The sequence below is a fragment of the Sinocyclocheilus rhinocerous genome, unplaced genomic scaffold, assembly GCF_001515625.1.
Source record: "Sinocyclocheilus rhinocerous isolate Xijiao unplaced genomic scaffold, SAMN03320098_v1.1 scaffold445, whole genome shotgun sequence".
In the NCBI taxonomy this organism is placed as follows: Eukaryota; Metazoa; Chordata; class Actinopteri; order Cypriniformes; family Cyprinidae; genus Sinocyclocheilus; species Sinocyclocheilus rhinocerous.
In genome coordinates, this window is record NW_015645566.1 from 4,191 (window position 1) to 26,220 (window position 22,030).

The following is a 22,030-nucleotide window of genomic DNA, read 5'->3' on the forward strand; positions in this document are numbered from 1 at the left end:
GGGAGCGCTGGATTTATAGGCTAGTATACATTAATGTTAAAACATAACTTATAACATAACTTACGACAAAAGAGCCGAGATAATAATAATTTAAAAAAAATTACATGATTCGTCTAGCGATCTCCGGTCGTGAAAAGCGCTGCCCTGTCCGTTTGATCGCCGCCCAGCAGACACACGAGAAACGAGAGGCATGAGAAACGAGAGGCGCGGCCGCGATCACCAGTGCTCGCCTCATCATCACAGTGACCGCTTCTGCTAAATATTCCTCACTTCTTCTGTTTGTTCGACACCGAGGTGCACCAAGAGTGACGGATACGCATCCCGGGCATCCCGCTCGATGTGCTTTAATTTTTATTTTTTTATTTGTAATAAACACCTCTCTGAGACCTATTTTTGTCAGATCTCCACTGTTTTTGTTCAATCAGTTACATATTTTAATTTCATGTGCATTTTGTTTTATTTAAACCTCCATTAAGTTTAAAGTTAATCCATAATCGAGATTTAAATCCGAGTTTAATGTTATGGTGCAACAGGATTAAAGTTAATCTTAAATATAACTTAAATCCAGGATCAAAATGATGGGTTAAAATGTAAACCTGCTTATTTTTAAAGGTTTAAAGTTTGGTGCAACAGACTTATTAGATAAACCTTGATTTAATCTTGATTAAAAATTAATCATGGCAAACTATTTCGCTATATTTTGAAGAAGAAAAAATGCACATTAGGCCTAATGTCTGAAGTGGGCAAGCGGCAATAGGCCTAATGATCATTTAAAATATCATTTGAAGAAGTGTTTCTTTCACAAAATGAGCATTGAATATATAACTATAAAATATACTATTTTTATATATACTATATTTTACTCCCTCTTCACCAGGCTCTCATGTCACTTTCATTTCTTTCAGGATAAATAAATGAATTCACGTGTTGTAAATCAGTCTGTAGGCCTATAGCGCACATTGCCCCTAAAATTAGTGATCAACTATGCATATTATAAACTTAACATTTAACGTACAACATTTTTTTTCTATTAAATGATTTTGTCTTTGTTGCTCTTAGTTATAAAGGATGGTAGCACAGCATTTTTGAATGATTGTCTTCATGAGCTTGCCTGCATCCAAATTGCATGTTTCCACTCACTTGTAAAGTACGCTAGCAGTTATTTCTTCTAGTTCTTTCAAAGCAGTTCTTTCTGCGTTTCCGCTCACATGTTTTTAAATCTGTTTCATTGAGGTTCCAAATAATGTCTCATTGGCTTAGATATAACACCTAGAAGCATATAATTCTCCTTATGTGTGTGCTGCAACCAGATTTCATAATCGGTTAGGATTTTAAAACTCCTGTAGTGTGAGCCCAGCTTAAGGGCACCCATCTCACATGAAATTGAACTATGTCAAACATATTCTACCTGCCTTCCTGATATAAATGACTATGAATTTGATTTGGTAATTAATACTGAGACACTTGAGACACTAAGGAGCACTAATGACTTGTTTAAGACTTGAAGCTAAAAGTTGAGGACTTGCAACTCGACTAACTCGACTTGGTCTTGACTCAGGACTTGACTCGAGACTTGAATGCAAAGACTCGAGACTTACTTGTGACTTGCAAAACAACGACTTGGTCACACCTCTGTCCTTTAAGGTTCTGTTGATGGAGTAATCCTGTGTTTGCGTCTCTCCTCTACTACAAGCGCATCTCAGTGGGCGGTGCTAAAGAGGCAGTGATGTAGAAGCAGGCGTTGCTAACGAGGGGGTTTCTACTGACCCTGAGAAGATTGCGGCTGTAGCTAACTGGCCTCGACCAACGGATGTAGCAGCATTAAGATCTTTTTTAGGGTTCGCTAGTTACTACAGATGATTTGTTAAAGATTTCTCAGTAATTGCAGCCCCATTGTACCATCTGATTGGAGAACTGGGTGGAAGTAAGGACAAAAAGGGTGCGCGGAGACCTGTAAGCAGTGCCTGGACCCTGGCCTGTGAAAAGAGTTTTCAAGATTTGAAGGTGTGTCTGATTAATACTCCTGTGTTGGCTTATGCTAACTTTTCATTGCCTTTCATTTTGGAAGTAGATGCCTGCCAGAACGGGCTGGGAGCAGTGTTGTCGCAAGAGCAGGAAGGGAAAGTGAGGCCTCTTGCCTATGCAAGTAGAACATTGAATCGGACCGAGAAGAGGATGCCAAACTATAGTTCTATGAAGCTAGAGTTTCTTGCTCTGAAATGGGCGATGGCGGAGAAATTCCGAGAATATTTGCTGGGCCATAAGGTTGTCGTCTGGACCGATAACAACCCTTTGAGTCATTTGAGTACTGCGAAACTTGGAGCAACAGAGTTACGGTGGGCAGCTGAGTTGGAAGCATTTGACTATACCATTCGGTATCGATCTGGACGGGCCAATAGAAATGCTGATTCCTTATCAAGACAACATGCCACTGAGGGAGTATCCCTTGTGGATCACATTCTTCCAGGAACTTCAGTTCCAGCACGATTGGAGCAGGCTATTGGCCAGACACCAGTAATTGCTTGTCAGTCAGAAATATCTGTTTTACCAGCCTATTCTGTGAACGACCTTGCTGACCTTCAACAAGGTGATCCCATAATTGGTGCTTTTTTTTATTTTTGGCAATACAAACGGAGGCCAGATCACATTGAACGGCAAGCGTTGAGTAAGTCTGTATTGGAATTGGTGAGACAATGGGACCGTCTGGTGGAGAGAGATAAGGTCTTGTATCGTAGGACCTTTCGCCCTGATGGAGGAGAAGAGGTGCTACAATTAGTATTGCCAGAAGTATTACAGGAGGAGGTGTTACAGCAGTTACACCAGGGGCATGGTCATCAATGCATTGAGCGGACGACCGAGCTAGTGCGTTCAAGGTGCTATTGGCCTGGAATGTATAAGGCAGTTAAGAAGTGGTGTGAGGAATGTGAACGCTGCACTTTGGCTAAACCAGCACATCCTCCTGTGAGGGCACCAATGGGACACCTGGTTGCCGCAAGACCAAATCAAATTCTTGCAATTGATTTTACTCTCCTGGAGCGTTCAAGGGATGGTAAAGAGCAAGTATTAATAATGACTGATGTTTTCTCCAAGTTTACGTAGGCAGTTCCAACTTACGACCAGCGGGGGCTCCCACAGTGGCAAATGTCCTGGTGAAGGAATGGTTTTGCCGTTTTGGTGTCCCAGCTCGAATTCACTCGGACCAGGGTCGAAGTTTTGAAGGGGCATTGATACAACAGCTTTGTGACCTGTGTGGGATACAGAAGACTCGTACAATGCCCTACCACCCTCAAGGCAACGGCCAATGTGAACGGTTTAATCGAACATTGCATAGCCTCCTTTGTACACTTCCCAAATCAGCAAAAACTGACTGGACTAATTACTTGCCCCAATTGTTGTTTTCTTATAATACCACCATACATCAGACAACGGGTGAGTGCCCACATTTTTTAATGTTTGGCCAAGAACCTAACATCCACAGCCGACAGCAGGGACTGTGATGGACTGGATGGAGGAACATAGAGAGCGTTTGCAAGTGGCGTTTGATGGTGCTCGGGAGAGGATTTAAGCGGCAGCCCGTCTGAGGAAGGAGCGGCACGATCAGAAGGGGTATAGCTGCCACTTAAAAGAAGGACAGTTAGTTTATCGAAGGGACTACAGTAATCGAGGCAGGAATAAAATACAAGATGTCTGGAGCCCGACAAAGTACATGGTAATTCGAGCACCCACGGAAGGAGTGGTTTATTCTATTGCCCCTCCAGATAAACTTACACGGGTAAGAAAAGTACATCGGACTATGTTGAAGCTTGTGCCTGATGATTTGCCTCTGTATCTTTCTCCATGTGTGGGCCCTGAGACTTTGCGATCGGAGCATGTTGGGCATGAAGAAGAAAGGGAGGATGGACAATGGATTTATGTCCCACTGGCAGAAGAGAGACCACCTGCTACTGTGACAGTTCCAGCTGTTTCTCCCCCTGGTCACACGGAGACGGTTGCTGGTCTATTGCATCCTAATGGCTGGCAAAAGGTTCCAGGGCAGGTGGCCGATATGCTGCCTTCAAGTGTTGAGGCATTAGACAATGGAGAAAATTCCCTACGCCGGTCAGCAAGAGAAACTGCAGGGAGACATTCCAACCCTCATCATTTGCCTAGGGCTGTGGAGAGTAGTGCAAATGGGGCTGCGACTTCTTTCCTTAGCCATAGTGAGGGGGTGACAGTTGTTTTTAGGCCTTGGATTTAGGTTATTTAAGCTTTTTCTTTGTTGTTTTTTTTTCTTTTAATTTGCCGACGGGGCATCGACACATAAAGGGGGGGTGGATGTGACCGAGTGGATAATAAGGATGGTGTACGGGGTGGGGCATAGGTATTTATTTCGCCCTATATATAGCGCAAAGGATGGCAGGTTGCGTAATTTCCTGACGTTTGATCCTTTCCGTCTCCTTCCGGTGTTGTGACCCTGAAGCGCTATAGCGAGGTATGAGCGTGGCATTTGTTTAGATGCTGTAAGAGCTTGTATAAGGACGTTTTTGTTTTTTACATGGTTTATTCTATGTTAATTGCAGAGAGATAACCCCCTGATGCAAGAGTGTGAGCGCGTGGGCTGTATGTAATATTATGCAAGTTGCGGATGCCGTGTTTCGCCTATAGCAACGAGCCGTATCACGCAGGGTTTCTATTCCACTCTATTATGCAGCGTTTCTAGTCCACTTTTGGATTACGGCAGAGGTATGTGTTTGCGTTAGATGGTTAGGTTTGTTATAGTGATCATATTTATGTATAATTATTGGGTGATGTAAAGGATTGTGTTGAGTGGTTACAACGCTGTGTTAGTTGCGCTGTGACAGGTGTTTATTTGTGTTTTTATATTGTTTGTTTATTTAGTTTGTTAAAGATTGATAGTTGTTTTGTATTTATGTTTTTGTTTTTCTGTTTGACAGATCTTCCTCTGTGGAGTTCTATGCATATGGACCTCTGATGTATAGGCCCTGCTGTTTTGCTTATGATTTTTTTTTAAATAATATATATATATAAGTTTTAAACTGATGGTCATATGCTGATGTTTGTTTTGAAGTTATTTTTTTATTTGTTATTATTGATTTTGTCAGCTGGGTCCTGTTTGTACCAACCGCTAGGGGTCTATATGATGTGTGGAGAAAAGGGGAGTTTTTAACCCATTTTTCTATATTCTAGGAGCCAGCAGTTTTTAACTTTTCTATATTCTAGGAGCCAGCCTGCGTGGGAGTACTTTCCTCTGGGGTCATCTGGGTCTTTCCTCTACTGCATGTGGCGTGAGGTTTTTCTGCACTGCGTGGGTATTGATTTGAGAGTGTAGAGTTATTTGTATTATTCACTACACCTTTTTAAATTTGTTGGTTGGTGCACGTTAGTGCACGTGTGGTGTGTGCTCTTGAGCTTGTGGGTCTTTGGCCCAGTGACTTCTTTTCTTCCCGCAGGCTTGGTTAATCTTGCATACAGGAATTGTGGGTTACAATTTTAATATTTGACAAAGTCTAGACATCTTAAAATTGTGTTTCTCTCTTTTTAAATGGATATAACTGGGAAGTTGATCGCTTACTCAGAGATTTCAGTACTGATTGTTAATAAAAGTGTTGTTCTTGAAGGTCACGTCTCTGTTCTTCATTCACTAGCTATAGAACTTGTGTTGCTGTGTTTAATTATTTCCGTGGGTATCTAACCCTGGTGGCGTAGTCAGAATCAAGTTGATCATTGGTTATCGCTCGGTTACACTAACAAAGGACTGCTTTTTGGTAAGGTATTCTTGGCATTTTGGGGGATGGAGTTTGTTGACACTCTCTTGGTCTCTATTGCTGCCACCAAGCACTTCAGTACTTGATTGTGGCGCCATGTGCACCTGTGTCAGGCTGGTCTTACAACCCACCAGGATATGTCTGAGGTTTGCCAGAGCTGCACACAGGTGGCAGGCTGGGTCTTGTCTACATCATACCTGCAAGTTTATAGGAGAGGGCTGAACATCATTTAACCTTAATTATTTCATAATTAAGAAAAGACTTAATAAAATGAATATTATAACTTAAAATCATAATTAATATTTCTTAACCTTCATCATATGTGGCTCTCACGATAAAATTTAGCCTGTTGGTTTTTCATGCTCCACAGTTCACTCCAAGTGATTTTATGTCATTCTATACCATTTCCCACCTCATCCAGCGGCCTTGTTAGGCTTGGGAGACTGCTCTAGTGCATCTAGTTGCTTCCTCCTGACGGCGTACCTCCTCCACTAAAAGGTGTCGCTGTTCCTTTGCTGTTGCCTTTTGCCATTTAGGTGTTATTGTTCCCAACTTAAGTCCCCCTCTACCATATTGGACTTGCCCCACAATATCCCGGTGTTTGAGGGCTGGCTTTGCATCAGCAACTGCTGTAAATGGATTCCATTTCCTCCCTGTCGCCAATGTTAGAGCAGCATCTCTTACGCAGGGATGGCGGGATTCTTTAAGCGTCATCTCCAGCCTCGTTTTGGTGCATTTGTACTCCTCCACAAGGCTTGAAATAGGAAGAGAGAGAGTCATCTTGGTAGCCCTCAATTGTGTACTCACCAGTCTCTCCAGATGCTTGGCGTGAGATAAAGTGAGTTTTTTTTTTTGTCTGTTTTTTTGTTTTGAGTCTTTAAGGTCTGCGGTGTAGCAACGTCTAAGGCTTTGATGGGCTTTTCCATGACCCTTAAGGTATGGTCCCTTAAGCAAGCAAGCCAGAGGCGACAGTGGCAAAGGAACCAAAACTCCATCGGTGACAGAATGGAGAAAAAACTTTTTGTGAGAAACCAGGCTCAGTCAAGGGGACAGTTCTCATCTGGCCAGACGAGACCAGCAGTTCAGTTCCAGGCTGCAGCAAAGTCACATTGTGCAGAGGACTCATCTGGTTCCTGTGGTCTTGTCCCGGTGGCCGTCAAGGAGACAAGCTCTTCAATAGGGGATCTGTCTCTGGGCCTATCTAGTTGTCCTGGTCTCTGCTGACATTCAGGGCTGTAGAAGGTAATTTCTAGGTGCTAATCCACCATCTGGGTTGGATATGTACTGGATCCGGGTGACTGCAGTGACCATCTGATCTGGATACAGACTGGATCTGGTGGCTACGGTAACCTCAGAATAAGAAAGAAACAGACTAATATTAGCATAGATGCCATTCTTACAATGATGTAGCAAGTACATCGGGTGTTATGGGAAGTGTTCCCAGTTCCGGTTGTCCTAATTAATGCAGCCAAAAAGTACTTAAACGAATTTGAATATTAGAAAATGTGTTCATGTGTTATGTGTAAGCCAGGTTAAAGAGATGGGTCTTTAATCTAGATTAGATTAGAGTTTGTCTGCCTCCCGAAAAATGTTAGGTAGGTTATTCCAGAGTTTGGGCGCTAAATATGAAAAGGATCTGCCGCCCGCAGTTGATTTTGATATTATAGGTATAATCAAATTGCCAGAGTTTTGAGACTCTGGCAATTCGAAAGAACTAGTTAATTACAGACCGATCTCGAATTTCCCTTTTCTGTCCAAGATAATAGAAAAGGTAGTATCCTAACAATTATATTCCTTCTTAGAGAAAAATGGTATCTGTGAGAATTTCCAGTCAGGATTTAGACCGTATCATTATTTACAAATGACCTGCTCTTATCATCTGATCGTGGTTGTATCTCTCTATTAGTGCTATTGGATCTTAGCGCTGCGTTCGACACTATTGACCACAACATTCTTTTGAATAGACTATAAAACTTTGTTGGAATTAATGGAAGAGCATTAGCATGGTTCAAATCGTACTTTTCTGACCGCCATCAATTCGTAGCAGTGAATGAAGAGGTTGTAGTATGGAGTACCTCAAGGCTCAGTACTAGGGCCGTTACTCTTCACGCTTTACATGTTACCCTTGGGAGATATCATCAGTAAACACAGTGTTACATTTCACTATGCTGATGATACTCAGCTCTATATATCTTCGCGGCTCGGCAAAACATACCAATTTGAAAATCTAGCGGAATGCATAGTCGATATAAAAAACTGGATGATGAGTAATTTCTTACTGCTAAATTCTGAAAAAACAGGTGTTAATTATAGGACCTAAAAACTCTGCATATAATAACCTAGAACACTCTCTAAGACTTGATGGCTGCTCTGTCAATTCTTCGTCATCAGTTAGGAACCTAGGTGTGCTATTTGATAGCAATATTTCGTTAGAAAGCCACGTTTCTAGCATTTGTAAAACTGCATTTTTCCATCTCAAAAATATATCTAAATTACGACCTATGCTCTCAAAGTCAAATGAAGAAATGTTAATTCATGCGTTTATGACCTCAAGGTTAGATTATTGTAATGCTTTATTGGGTGGTTGTTCTGCACGCTTAATAAACAAACTCCAGCTGGTCCAAAATGCAGCAGCTAGAGTTCTTACTAGAACCAGAAAGTATGACCATATTAGCCCGGTTATATTAGCCATTACACATGTATAGATTTTAAAATCTTGCTTACTACTTATAAAGCCCTGAACGGTTTAGCACCTTAGTATTTGAACGAGCTCTTATTGCGTTATAGTCCTCCACGTCCGCTGTGTTCTCAAAACTTTGCCATTTTGACTATACCTTTAATATCAAAATCAACTGCGGGAGGCAGATCCTTTTCCTATTTAGCTCCCAAACTCTGGAATGACCTACCTAACATTTTTCGGGAGGCAGACACACTCTGTCAATTTAAATCTAGATTAAAGACCAATCTCTTTAACCTGGTTTACACACAACACACTAACACATTTCTAATATTCAAATCCGTTAAAGGATTTTTAGGCTGCATTAATTTGGACAACCGGAACCGGGAGTACTTCCTATAACTTACTACATCGTTAGAAGAATGGCATCTATGCTAATATTAGTCTGTTTCTTTCTTATTCTGAGGTCACCGTAGCCACCAGATGCAGTCTGTAGCCAGATCAGATGGTCACTGCAGTCACCCGGATCCAGTACGTTTCCAGCCCAGACGGTGGATCTAGAGATGATTTCGACAGCCCTGAATGTCAGTGGAGACCAGGACAACTTGATGAACCCCAGAGACAGATCCCCAGTGAAGACATTGTCTCCTAGACGGCCACCGGGACAAGACCACAGGAACCAGATGAGTCGTCTACACAATGTGACTTTGCTGCAGCCTGGAACTGAACAGCTGGTTTCGTCTGGCCAGATGAGAACTGGCCCCTTGACTGAGCCTGGTTTCTCCCAAAGTTTTTTCTCATTTCTGTCACCGATGGAGTTTTGGTTCCTTTGCCACTGTCGCCTCTGGCTTGCTTGCTTAGGGCACCATACCAACGGTCATAAAAAAGCCCATCAAAAGACTTAGACGTTGCTACACCGCAGACCTTAAAGACTCAAAACAGGTGGAACAACTCAGGCAAGAGACAGTCAGTGGACTCAAGAGAATCAATGGTACAGCTCTTCCGAGGAAGTTGAAACTGTGGTGCTTCCAATTTGGTTTGTTGCCACGGCTTATGCGGCCAATTTCCATATACGAGCTCACTTTATGTCACGCCAAGCACCTGTAGAGACTGATGAGTACACAATTGAGGAAATGGATTGGGCTACCAAGATGACTTAGCAGCATAGGGCTGAACACGCTAGAGACCTGCATGGGATGGATTTTTCAGTCCCAATCTTGCCCACTCCCGCAAGATTCTGTCCCGCGCCCGCCTGCTCCCGCAGAAAAATATCTTATCTGGTCCCGCTCCCGCCCGCGACATTCATGTTTTGTCCCGCTCACCGCCCGCAAAAGCCTGCATAAAAGTAATCTACATAGATTTTTTTCAGCACATCAAACAAATTTACATCAAATGGTTCTGTAACATCTCCTAAGATCCACAACATCCCAGTATAAATGCTCCCGATAAAATATTTGTTATTTAGACTAAGCATCAACATTAACAAACCAGAGTTATTTTTAATAGAAAAGCAAGCATGGGCTGCTGCGTGCATGGTTTGGCATGGCAGAATGCGAGCAGCGCTTCCTTTATTATCACTTATAGCTGACATCTCAGTTCATCGCGATATCATAAAGCTCTGTTATAACGCAATGAATCTTTCACAATGTCTACACTTCTTGTGTTAAAATGAGGGGATTCATGAGCACGCAATTGCAGCACTGCGCTGAGTAGATTCTAACTTAATCATATCTGATTTGGCAATTGCGTTCCAGAAATCAACAACTTAGTCTATGATTGATTACATTGCGCCACCCTTTAATCACGTGTTATAAATAGAAACTCTGCCTAGCTTGCCCCTTAATCATTTTAATGTTATTAGTTGTTCTTTTTGCTTTTGTGCAACACATAAATTACAATTTATATGTTTTAGACATTTTATGTTTAGATAATTTTTATTTTGCGGGAGTCCCGCGAATCATTTTATTCTACCCGCCCACACTCGCCCATCAACAGTTGTCCAGCGCCGCACCCTGTTGCGTTGGGTCCCGCGGTACTCCCGCAGGAGTGCAGATCTCTACTGTACGGCAATGGAGCTCTCTCTCTCTTCCTATTTCAAGCCTTGTGCAGGAGTACAAATGCGCCAAAACGAGGCTGGAGATGATGCTTAAAGAATCCCACGATCCCTGCATAAGAGATGCTGCTCCAACATTGGCGACAGGGAGGAAGTGGAATCCAATTACAGCAGTTGCTGATGCAAAGGCAGCCCTCAAACACCGGGATATTGTGGGGCAAGTCCAATGTGGTAGAGGGGGACTTGGGTTGGGAATTATAACACCTGAATGGCAAAAGGCAACAGCAAAGGAACAGCGAAACCTGGTAGTGGAGGAGGTACGCTGTCAGGAGGTAGCAACTAGATGCGCTAGAGCAATCTCCTAAGCCCAACAAGGCCGCTGGATGAGGTGGGAAGGTATAGAATGGCGTAAAATCACTTGGAGTGAACTGTGGAGCATGGAAACCAACAGGCTAAATTTTATCATGAGAGCCACATATGATGTGCTGCCCTCTCCAACAAACTTGCAGGTATGGTGTGGACAAGACCCAGCCTGCCACCTGTGTGCAGCCCCGGCAAACCTCAGACATATCCTGGTGGGTTGTAAGACCAGCCTGACGGCTCCACAATCAAGTACTGAAGTGCTTGGCGGCAGCAATAGAGACCAAGAGAGTGTCAACAAACGCCATCCCCCAAAATGCCAAGAATAACTTTCCAAAAAGGCAGTCCTTTGTTAGGGAAGGGGAGAAAAGCGGTCTAAGTGTCTGTCCCTTGACGCAGGCCAGCTGAATATAGCCAGGGACTGGGAAATGCGAGTCGAATTTGCGCCCAGACCTGGTTCTCTGGTCATAATAGTCGAACTGACAGTTCCTTGGGAAGAGGCCATTAACGAGGCCTTTGAAAGGAAGAAGCTGCGATATGCCAACTTGGCAGCTGAGGCAGAGGAGCGGGGCTGGACAGTGAAAGTATACCCGGTGGAAGTGGGCTGCAGGGGCTTTGTGGCTGCTTCCACTATAAGGCTGCTGAAGGAGTTGGGCATCAGAGGACAGGTCCAGCGGAGGATAGTCAGGGAACTGGCTACTGTCGCTGAAAGAAGCAGCCACTGGCTGTGGCTGAAGCTGATGGACACAGTGTGGGCTGCCAAATGAACATGTAACAAAGTGACACACGTCTGATCTGTCTGTGGTGGGCCGGCCTTGGCTGAAGGTGTCTTGTGATAAAGGGCCGAAACACCCAATGAGGCTGGGGTACACAACTGATGATGTGTTTCTTTGGTGGAAACACCAAACAAAGGTCATTGGCAACATCACCTCAACAAAAGGCATCTTTCACCCACGCTAAAGTGCCCACAGAAACTGGGATCTGATGGACATCGGATAATGTGTCTCACTGGCAACATCCATGAAAGATAAGATACAGCATAACATATTATCAAAACGTCAAGCATCCCCACCCGATGACTGCAGTGAAGAATTGTACCGTCTTCATCTATCCATACCAGTCCTTTTCTTATTGTTCCCCATTCACGCATAAAGTAATTGTAAATTCACGACTGATTATTGGGTACTGAGGCAAGGACCACGGACATGGATTAGGCTATGATCCTGGATTCTTGCTGAACCAAAATCAGTGTAACAATTGCTGCGTCTCATTGTGTTCTGCTCACAACAAAGGAAAAAATGTTCTATGGTGCGGCTAATGGTGCTAAGCATTGGAGGAACCATAACACCTAGTCCTATCATGCAAACTAAAGCATACGCATGCTTTGTTTTGCATGCATAAACTAACTATAACAGGAAAAGAAGCTTTACAGCATATGCATGCTTTGTTTTTAAGCTTTACAGCATATGCGTGCTTTGTGATGCTTAAAAAAACTAACATTCCCTTTCTGTGCATAGAAGCTCTAACATATTTTTGTAATGCATGAAGCCTCTAACACTTGAGAACAATGCACACTCTACAAATTAAGAACTTGTTTCAAATGTAAGAAACAAATTTAGAAAGGCTATACTTCTAATATTGCATGCCTGAACTAACTTTTGCAAGAAATGAAGCTTTACAGAGTATGCATTCTTTGAATTGAAGTTTTGCAGCATATGCATGCTTTGTTTTGAAGCTTTACAGCATATGCATGCTTTGATTTGCATAAATTAACTATCTCAACTCAATTAACTATAGGACATGCGTGCTTTGTTTTGCATGCATGTAAAAACTCCAGCTGCAAAAGAATATTTACAAGATATGCATTCTTAGAACTGAAGTTTAACACAATTTTCATGCTTTGTATTGAAGTTTTACAGCATATGCATGCTTTGCATTGCAAGCATGATCTAACTTAAAAGTAAATACAGCATATGCATGCTCTGTACTGGATACATGAACTAACTATAGCTGTAAATGAAGCTTTACAGAATATGCGTTCTTTGAATTTAAGTTTTACACCATATGCATGCTTTGTTTTGCATGCTTGAAATAACACTGACTTGGAAAAGAAGATTTACACAATATGCATGCTTTGTATTGCATTTATGAACTATCTCAACTAACTACAGTTTCGCAAATCCATTGGATATCTATATTGCATGCATGATCTAACACAACTCAAGTAAGTACATCATATGCATGCTTTGTATTGCATGCATTAACTAACCTTAGCTGGAAAATAAGCTTTACAGAATATGCATTTAAAGCAGCTTTAAAGCAGATGCATGCTTTGAAATGCTAAGAAACACTAACATTCTCTTTCTGTGCATAGAAGCTCGAACATATTATTCATATGCATCAAATACTGAGAACAACGTATATGCATTTAAATAAAGAACTTTTAAATGTAATAAACACTTTTACAAAGTGCAAGATGTACTTCTAACATTATTACATGCATCTGCATTCTTTGAATTGAGGCTTTACAGAATATGCATGCTTTGTATTCAAGCTTTACAGCATTTGCATGCTTTGTTTTGCATGCTTGAAATGACTCTTATTGGAAAAGAAGATTTATAACACATGCTTTCTTTGAATTGAAGTTTTACACAATATGCATGCTTTGTATTGAAGTTTTACAGCATATGCATGCTTTCTTTTGCAAGCTTGAACTATTTAAGCTCAATTAACTACAGCATATGCATTATATTTACTGCATGCATGAACTAACTCAACTCAAGTAAATACAGCGTATGCATGCTTTGTACTGACAAAAGAAGCTTTACTGCATATGCATATCCTTTGTATCGATGTTATACAGCATATGCATGCTTTGCATTGCATGCATAATCTCTCAACTCAAGTAAATACAGCATATGCACACTTTATTTTGCATGCATTTAATAACTCTCATTGGAAAAGAAACTTTACAAAACGATACATTCTTTGAATTGAAGTTATACACAATTTGCATGCTTTGTATTGAAGTTTTACAGCATATGAATGCTTTGTTTTGCATGCATGAAATAACTCTCAGTGGAAAAGAGGATTTTCAGCAAATGCATTTTTTGAATTGAAGTTTTACACAATATGCATGCCTTGTATTGCATGCATGTACTATCGCAACTCAACTAACTACAGCATATGCATGCTTTTGCATTGCATTGCTGAACTAACTCAACTCAAGTAAAAACAGCATATGCATGCTTTGTATTGCATGCATGAACTAACCATAGCTGGAAAAGAAGTTTTACAGCATATGCATGCTTTGTAGTCCAGCTTTAAAACACATGCATGCTTTGTAATGCTAAGAAACACTAACATTCTCTTTCTGTCCATAGAAGCTCGCACATATTCTTGATATGCATCAAACCTGAGAACAATGTAGTATGCACTGATATTAAGAACTTGTTAACATTGCGTGCATGAATTAACTATAGCTGTAAATTAAGCTTTACAGCATATGCTTTCTTTGAATTGAGCCTTTACAGAATATGTATGCTTTGTAATGAAGCTTTACAGAATATGGAAACTTTGTGTTGCATGCATGAAATAACGCTCACTGGAAAAGAAGATTTTACAACATATGCTTTCTTTGAATTGAAGTTTTACAGCACATGCAACCTTTGAATGAATGTTTTACAGCATATGCATGCTTTCTATTGATAACTAAATAGATGTATTGATATGATATCTACAGCATTTGCTTTATAATTATTGCATGCATGGACTAAATCAACTCTTGTAACTACAGCATTAGTTCATGCGTCCTAGTACAAAGCAGGCAAACGCTGTATTTACATGAGTTTTAGTTGAGACAGTTCATGATTGCAATGCAATGCATATGCTGAGTTAGTACATGCATGCAAATTAAAAAATATGCATATGATGTAGTTAGTTGAGTTGAGATAGTTCGTGCTTGCAATAAAAAGCATGCATGCTGTAAAGCTTCTTTTCCTGCTATAGATAGTTCATGCATGCAGTACAAAGCATGCATACGCTATATTTACTTGAGTTGAGTTAGTTCATGCATGCAATGCAAAGCATGCATATGCTGTAAAACTTCAATATAAAGTATTCATATGCTGTAAAACTTCAATAAAAAGCATGAAATTTGTGTTAAACTTCAATTCTAAGAATGCATATCTTGTAAATATTCTTTTGCAGTAAGATTTTTTCCATGCATGCAAAAACAAAGCACGCATGTGCTGTAGTTAATTGAGTTAATTTATGCCAAACAACGCATGAATATGCTGTAAAGTTAAAAAAAAAGCATGCATATGCTGTAAAACTTCAATTAAAAGAATGCATACTCTGTAAAGCTTCATTTCCTGCTAATGTTAGTTCAGGCATGCATTATTAGAAGTACAGCCTAAACTTTCTAAAGGTGTTTCTTACATTTGAAAAAAGTTCTTAATTTCAATACATGTGCATTGTTCTCAAGTGTTAGAGGCTTCATGCATTACAAAAATATGTTATAGCTTCTATGCACAGAAAGGGAATGTTAGAGTTTCTAAGCATCACAAAGCACTCATATGCTATAAAGCTTAAAATCAAAGCATGCTATGCTGTAAAGCTTCTTTTCCTGTAATAGTTAGTTTCTGCATGCAAAACAAAGCAAGCATATGCTTTAGTTTGCATGATAGGACTAGGAGTTATGATCCCAATATTTAGCACCTTTTAGCCGCACCATAGAACATTTTCTCCTTCACTGTGAGCAGAACACAGTGAGACGCAGCAATTGTTACGCTTTGATCTTGGTTCAGCAAGAATCCAGGATCATGGCCTAATCTTTTAAATTTTCTAAATTCTAAATTTTTTTTCTTAAATGTGTATATATTTAGTATTTATAGAGTTTTAGCTTTTAGTTTTAATTACTTTTTCTTATTTGTAAGTCACTTTGGATAAAAGCGTCTGCTAAATGACTAAAAGTAATGTAAAAGTAATCCATGTCCGTGGTCGTTGCCTCAATACCCAATAATCAGTTGTGAATTTGCAATTGCATTATGAGTGAATGGGGAACAATAAGAAAAGGACTAGTATGGTAAGATGGATAAATGAAGACAGTACAATTCTTCACTGCAGTCATCGGGTGGGGATCCTTGACGTTTTGATAATATGTTATGCTGTATCTTATCTTTTATGGATGTTACCAGTGAGACACATTATCCGATGTCCATCAGATTCCAGTTTCTGTGAGCACTTTAGCCAGGATGAAAGATACGTTTTGTTGAGGTGATGTTGCCAATGACCTTTGTATGGTGTTTCCACCAAAGCAACACATCATCAGTTGAGTACCCCAGCCTCATTGGGTGTTTCGGCCCTTTATCACAAGCCACCCTCAGCCAAGGCAGGCCTACCGCAGGCTGACCAGACCCGGGTGAGTGTCACTTTTTACATGGTCATTTGGCAGCCCACACTGTGTCCATCCGCTTCAGCCATAGTTAGTGGCTGCTTCTTTCAGCGACAGTGGCCAGTTGCCTGGACCTGTCCTCTGATGCCCAACTCCTTCAGCAGCCTTATAGTGGAACTAGCCACAAAGCCCCTGAAGCCCACCTCCACCAGGGATTCTTTCACTGTCCAGCCCTGCTATTCTGCCTCAGCTGCCAAGTTGGCATATCGCAGCTTCTTCATTTCAAAAGGCCTCGTTAATGGCGTCTTCCCAATTAACTGTCAGTTCTACTATTATGACCAGAGAACCAGGTCTGGGCACAGATTCGACTAGCTTTTCCCAGTCCCTGGCAATATTCAGCTGGCCTGCGTTAGGTGACAGACACTTAGCCCGCTTTTTTTCCCCTTCCCTAACAAAGGACTGCCTTTTTGGAAAGGTATTCTTGGCATTTTGGGGGATGGCGTTTGTTGACACTCTCTTGGTCTCTATTGCTGCCGCCAAGCACTTCAGTACTTGATTGTGGCGCCATGTGCACCTTCCCTGTGTCAGGCTGGTCTTACAACCCACCAGGATATGTCTGAGGTTTGCCGGGGCTGCACACAGGTGGCAGGCTGGGTCTTGTCCACATCATACCTGCAAGTTTGTTGGAGAGGGCAGCACATCCCGTGTGGCTCTCATGATAAAATTTAGCCTGGTGGTTTCCATGCTCCACAGCTCACTCCAAGTGATTTTACGCCATTCTACACCTTCCCACCTCATCCAGCGGCCTTGTTGGGTTTGGGAGACTGCTCTAGCGCATCTCGTTGCTTCCTCCTGACGGCGTACCTCCTCCACTACCAGGTATCGCTGTTCCTTTGCTGTTGCCTTTTGACGTTTAGGTGTTATTATTCCTAACCCAAGTCCCCCTCTACCACATTGGACTTGCCCCACAATATCCCGGTGTCTGAGGGCTGCCCTTGCATCAGCAACTGCTGTAATTTGATTCCATTTCCTCCCTGTCGCCATTGTTGGAGCAGCATCTCTTATGCAGGGATCGCGGGATTCTTTAAGCGTCATCTCCAGCCTCGTTTTGGCGCATTTGTACTCCTCCACAAGGCTTGAAATAGGAAGAGAGAGAAAGCTCCATTGCCGTACAGTCTTTGCTGCTAAAGCATCTTGGTTACCCAATCAATTTACTCAATTGTTCCTCAGTCTCTCCAGGTGCTTGATATGAGATAAAGTGAGCTCGTATTTGGAAATTGGCCACATATGCCGTGGCAAGAAACCAAACTGGAAGCACCACAGTTCAACTTCCCCGGGAGAGCTGTACCATTGATACACTTGAGTCCACTGATTGTCTCTTGCCTGAGTTGTTGCACTTGCTTTGAGTCTTTAAGGTCTGAGCTGAGGTGTAGCAACGTCCAAGGCTTTTGACGGGCTTTTCCATGACCGTTGGTATGGGCTCTCCCGCTATACAGAACCTGTCATTAGTAAGTCGGCCTTTGACAATGGAATGGCAAGATCTAAGAACACCACATGTAGTTCTTTCTTCTCCTCTTTGGTCATTTGCAACTGGTGCCAAATCATGTTAGCACGCTCCAAACATCCCAAAAGGCAAGCATAGGGGGCTTCTCAGGATGTTCTCAGGAACGCGACTGTCTCTGCGCCACAAAGCTGAAGAAAATCTTACCTTCCACATTCAGGAGGCTAATTTGACGAAACTGGTTAATAGTTGCCGAATTTTTTTCCTTGGGGATCAAAATCCCTCCAGCCCTTCTCCAGGCTTTTGGTATCACCTGCTTTTCCCGCTATACAGAACCTGTCATTAGTAAGTCGACCTTTGACAATGGAGATGCTGCAAGATTTTCTACGATTAATCTCCGTTTGTGCCCATCTGATGTCTTTCTGGAGCTTATCCAGCAGACGCTTAGTGCGTGCTTTAGTCATTGTGATTGTAGTAAATCCATGATTGGAGGGAGCCGCAACCCATTTTTTAAACGTTCCCCTCCAGCCACCCAACAGGATGCCCGAATTATGGTCTCCATTGCCATAGTGAATGCCAGTGGAGAGATAGTACAACCTGCCATTATGCCAACCTCCAGCTGCTGCCAGGTGGTGGTACTATCCTGTATGCTAATACAGACCTGAAGATCCCGAAAGTAGGCTTTAATCAACTTTGTTAACTGCTCTTGAACATGAAAGAAATCGAATGCTGCCCACAGCAGCTTATGTGGCACTGTCCCAAAGGCAATGGCAAGATCTAAGAACACCACATGTAGTTCTTTCTTCTCCTCTTTGGTCATTTGCAACTGGTGCCAAATCATGTTAGCACGCTCCAAACATCCCAAAAGGCAAGCATAGGGGGCTTCTCAGGATGTTCTCAGGAACGCGACTGTCTCTGCGCCACAAAGCTGAAGAAAATCTTACCTTCCACATTCAGGAGGCTAATTTGACGAAACTGGTTAATAGTTGCCGAATTTTTTTCCTTGGGGATCAAAATCCCTCCAGCCCTTCTCCAGGCTTTTGGTATCACCTGCTTTTTCCATGCAACTATCATTAATCTCAAAAGGTACCGCAAGACTTCTGGGGCATTCTTGTAGAGCTTGTATGGAATACCGTTGGATCCAGGGGCTGATGCTGATATTGCCCGCTTTACTGCACCCTAAACTTCGCTCCATTTAGGGGTCTTATGTCCATCTGGTGCAGGTGAATTGGCAGGTGAATTGGTGTCATGTCAAATCAATTCACATCACCTTTTTTTATATAGCACTATTAACAATACAGATTTTGTTAAAGCAACTATACAGCATTAATTAGGAAAATTGAGTGTCAATAATGCAAAATGACAATATTTTCAGTTAAAGGTAGTTCATCATTGAATTCAGTGATGTCATCATCCAGCTCAGTTCAGTTTAAATAGTATCTGTGCAATCAAGTCAACGATATTGCTGAAAATGAAGTGTCCCCAACTAAGCAAGCCAGAGGCGACAGCGGCAAGGAACCAAAACTCCATCGGTGACAGAATGGAGAAAAAACCTTGGGAGAAACCAGGCTCAGTCAGGGGGCCGGTTATCCTCTGGCCAGACGAAACCAGCAGTTCAATACCAGGCTGCAGCAAAGTCAGATCAGTGCAAGGTCTTCACTGGGGATTTGTCTCTGGGGCTCATCTAGTTGTCCTGATCACCGCTGACATTCAGGGCTGTCGAAATCATCTCTAGGTGCTGATCCACCATCTGGGCTGGATACGTACTGGATCGGGGTGACTGCAGTGACCATCTGATCTGGACACAGAGTGGACCTGGTGGCTACGGTGACCTCGAAATAAGAAAGAAACAGACTAATATTAGGGTAGATGCCATTCTTCTAACGATGTAGCAAGTACATCGGCTGTTATGGGAAGTGTTCCCGGTTCCGGTTGACCTGATTAATGCAGCCTAAAAATCCTAAAAAAACGGATTTGAATGAATGAAATTGCCAGAGTTTTGAGAACGCAGCAGACGTGGAGGACTGTATTGCAACAAGAGCTTGTTCAAATACTGAGGTGCTAAACCATTCAGGGCTTTATAAGTAATATGCAAGATTTAAAAATCTATACGATGTTTAATAGGGAGCCAATTCAGTGTTGACAGAACTGGACTAATATGGTCATGGCCAGGAAGGTTCTAGTAAGAACTCTAGCTGCTGCATTTTGGACCAACTGGAGATTGTTTATTAAGCATGAAGAACAACCACTTAATAAAGCATTACAATAATCTAACCTTTAGGTCATGAACGCGTGAATTAACATTTCTGCATTTGACATTGAGAGCATTAGGTCGTTATTTAGATATATTTTTGAGATAGAAAAATGCAGTTTTACAAATGCTAGAAACGTTGCTTTCAAAGGAAAGTCTGCTATCAAATAGCACACCTAGGTTCCTAACTGATGATGAAGAATTGACAGAGCAGCCATCAAGTGTTAGACCAGTGTTTCCCAACCTTTTTTTAAAAATTTGTCCATCAATGGTGATAATCAGTTGACTAATTTCTAATGAAGAGACCAATTTATATGACAGATTTGAATGTCAGATCAATGAATGAGAGGGCAGCGTTACCAGACTTACCCATATACCACACCATGTTACAACCCAGTAGGGCTATTGCAGACAGAAACAATACTGTGCTACATCGATGTTTCCTGTCGGCTCAATTTTTGCGTGGACTTTGCTGTTCCGATTCTCATGGACGGTATAGGAGTGGAGCGACTGAGCGGAGCGCACATGCATAGAGCGGGATAATACAAATATTAAAAAAGGATTTTTTACACGGCACCCCTGCTCTCGACAGATGGCACCCCGGTTGGGAAACACTGTTAGACAGTGTTCTAGGTTATTACATGCAGAGGATTTAGGTCTGATAATTAACACCTCTGTTTTTTCAGAATTTAGCAGTAAGAAATTACTCACTATCCAGTTTTTAATATCGACTATGCGTTCCGTTAGTTTTTCAAATTGGTATGTGAAAACATTATAGAAGATAACATATGAAGATAACATTCTCTGATGTTAGCTTCGCCCAGCCGCAGATGTGTCTCTGTAGCTTTTGTCTTGTCGGTCCTATTGTTCCAACCTCTGTTGTGCTGTGCTCCTAGCTAATTGTCATTTCCGTTGTCTGTTGTCTGTTACCGTGTGGTCTGTCCATAAGTCATCTTGCGCCCCCGTTCTCGCAGACTCCAGGGGTATTCTTCTTCTTGTGGTTTTCATACCCAAAGATGGGTGGACGCTCTGCACTATGTAGTGATGGAGCCTGCTGGCATGGGTAGCTAACCCATGCCAACCCCGGTGGGGTCTATTCCTTCCTTTCACCAGTCTTTCCTAGCTGTCACTTTGTCTTTCCCTGGTTGTCAGCTGCCCTTTAACAGAAGTCACTGGCTTAACCAGGAAGTTTAGTTGCATGATTAGTTTAGATGCCTCAATACTAGGTGTTATGATCCCAATATTTAGCACCATTTAGCCGCACCATAGAATATTTTCTCCATTTCCTCAATTGTGTTTCCTCAACCAGTCTCACCAGGTGCTTTGGCAAAGTGAGCTCGTATATGGAAATTGGCCATATAAGCCGTGGCAACAAACCAAATTGGAAGCACCACAGCTTCAACTTCCCCGGAAGAGCTGTACCATTGATTTTCTTGAGTCCACTGACTCTCTCTTTGCTGAATTGTTCCACCTGTTTTGAGTCTTTAAGGTCTGCGGAGTACCAACGTCCAGGCTTTTGATGGGCTTTTCCATGACTGTTGGTATTTGCTCTCCCGCTTTACAGAACCTGTCAGCCGGTCTTTGACAATGGAGATGCTGCAAGATTTTCCAAGTTTAAACTCCATTTGTGCCCATCTGATGCTTTAGTCATTGTGATGGTAGTCACATCATCCATGATTGGAGGGAGCCGCAACCCATTTTTCAAACGTTCCCCTCCAAACACTCAACGGGATTCCCGAATTATGATCTCCATTGCCATAGTGAATGCCAGTGGAGAGATGGTACAACCTGCCATTATGCCAACCTCCAGCTGCTGCCAGGTGGTGGTACTATCCTGTATGGTAATACAGACCTGAAGATCCCGGCTTTAATCAGCTTTGCTATCTGCTCTGGAACGTGGAAGAAATCGAATGCTGCCCACAGCAGCTTATGTTGCACTGTCCCAAAGGCATTGGCAAAATCTAAGAACACCACATGTATGTGTTTCTAAGCATCGCAAAGCATTCATATGCTTTAAAGCTTGAATAC

The 22,030-nt window shown here is 42.1% G+C and overlaps 1 long non-coding RNA gene across 1 annotated transcript; it reads left to right on the plus strand.

Moving 5' to 3' along the window:
* The first annotated feature begins 4,387 nt into the window (after nt 1-4,387).
* Nucleotides 4,388-5,003, plus strand: LOC107706721 (uncharacterized). The gene is made up of 3 exons (XR_001636176.1): nt 4,388-4,471; nt 4,560-4,722; nt 4,935-5,003. It is a non-coding gene; the product is annotated as an uncharacterized LOC107706721 (long non-coding RNA).
* Nucleotides 5,004-22,030: the final 17,027 nt, after the last annotated feature.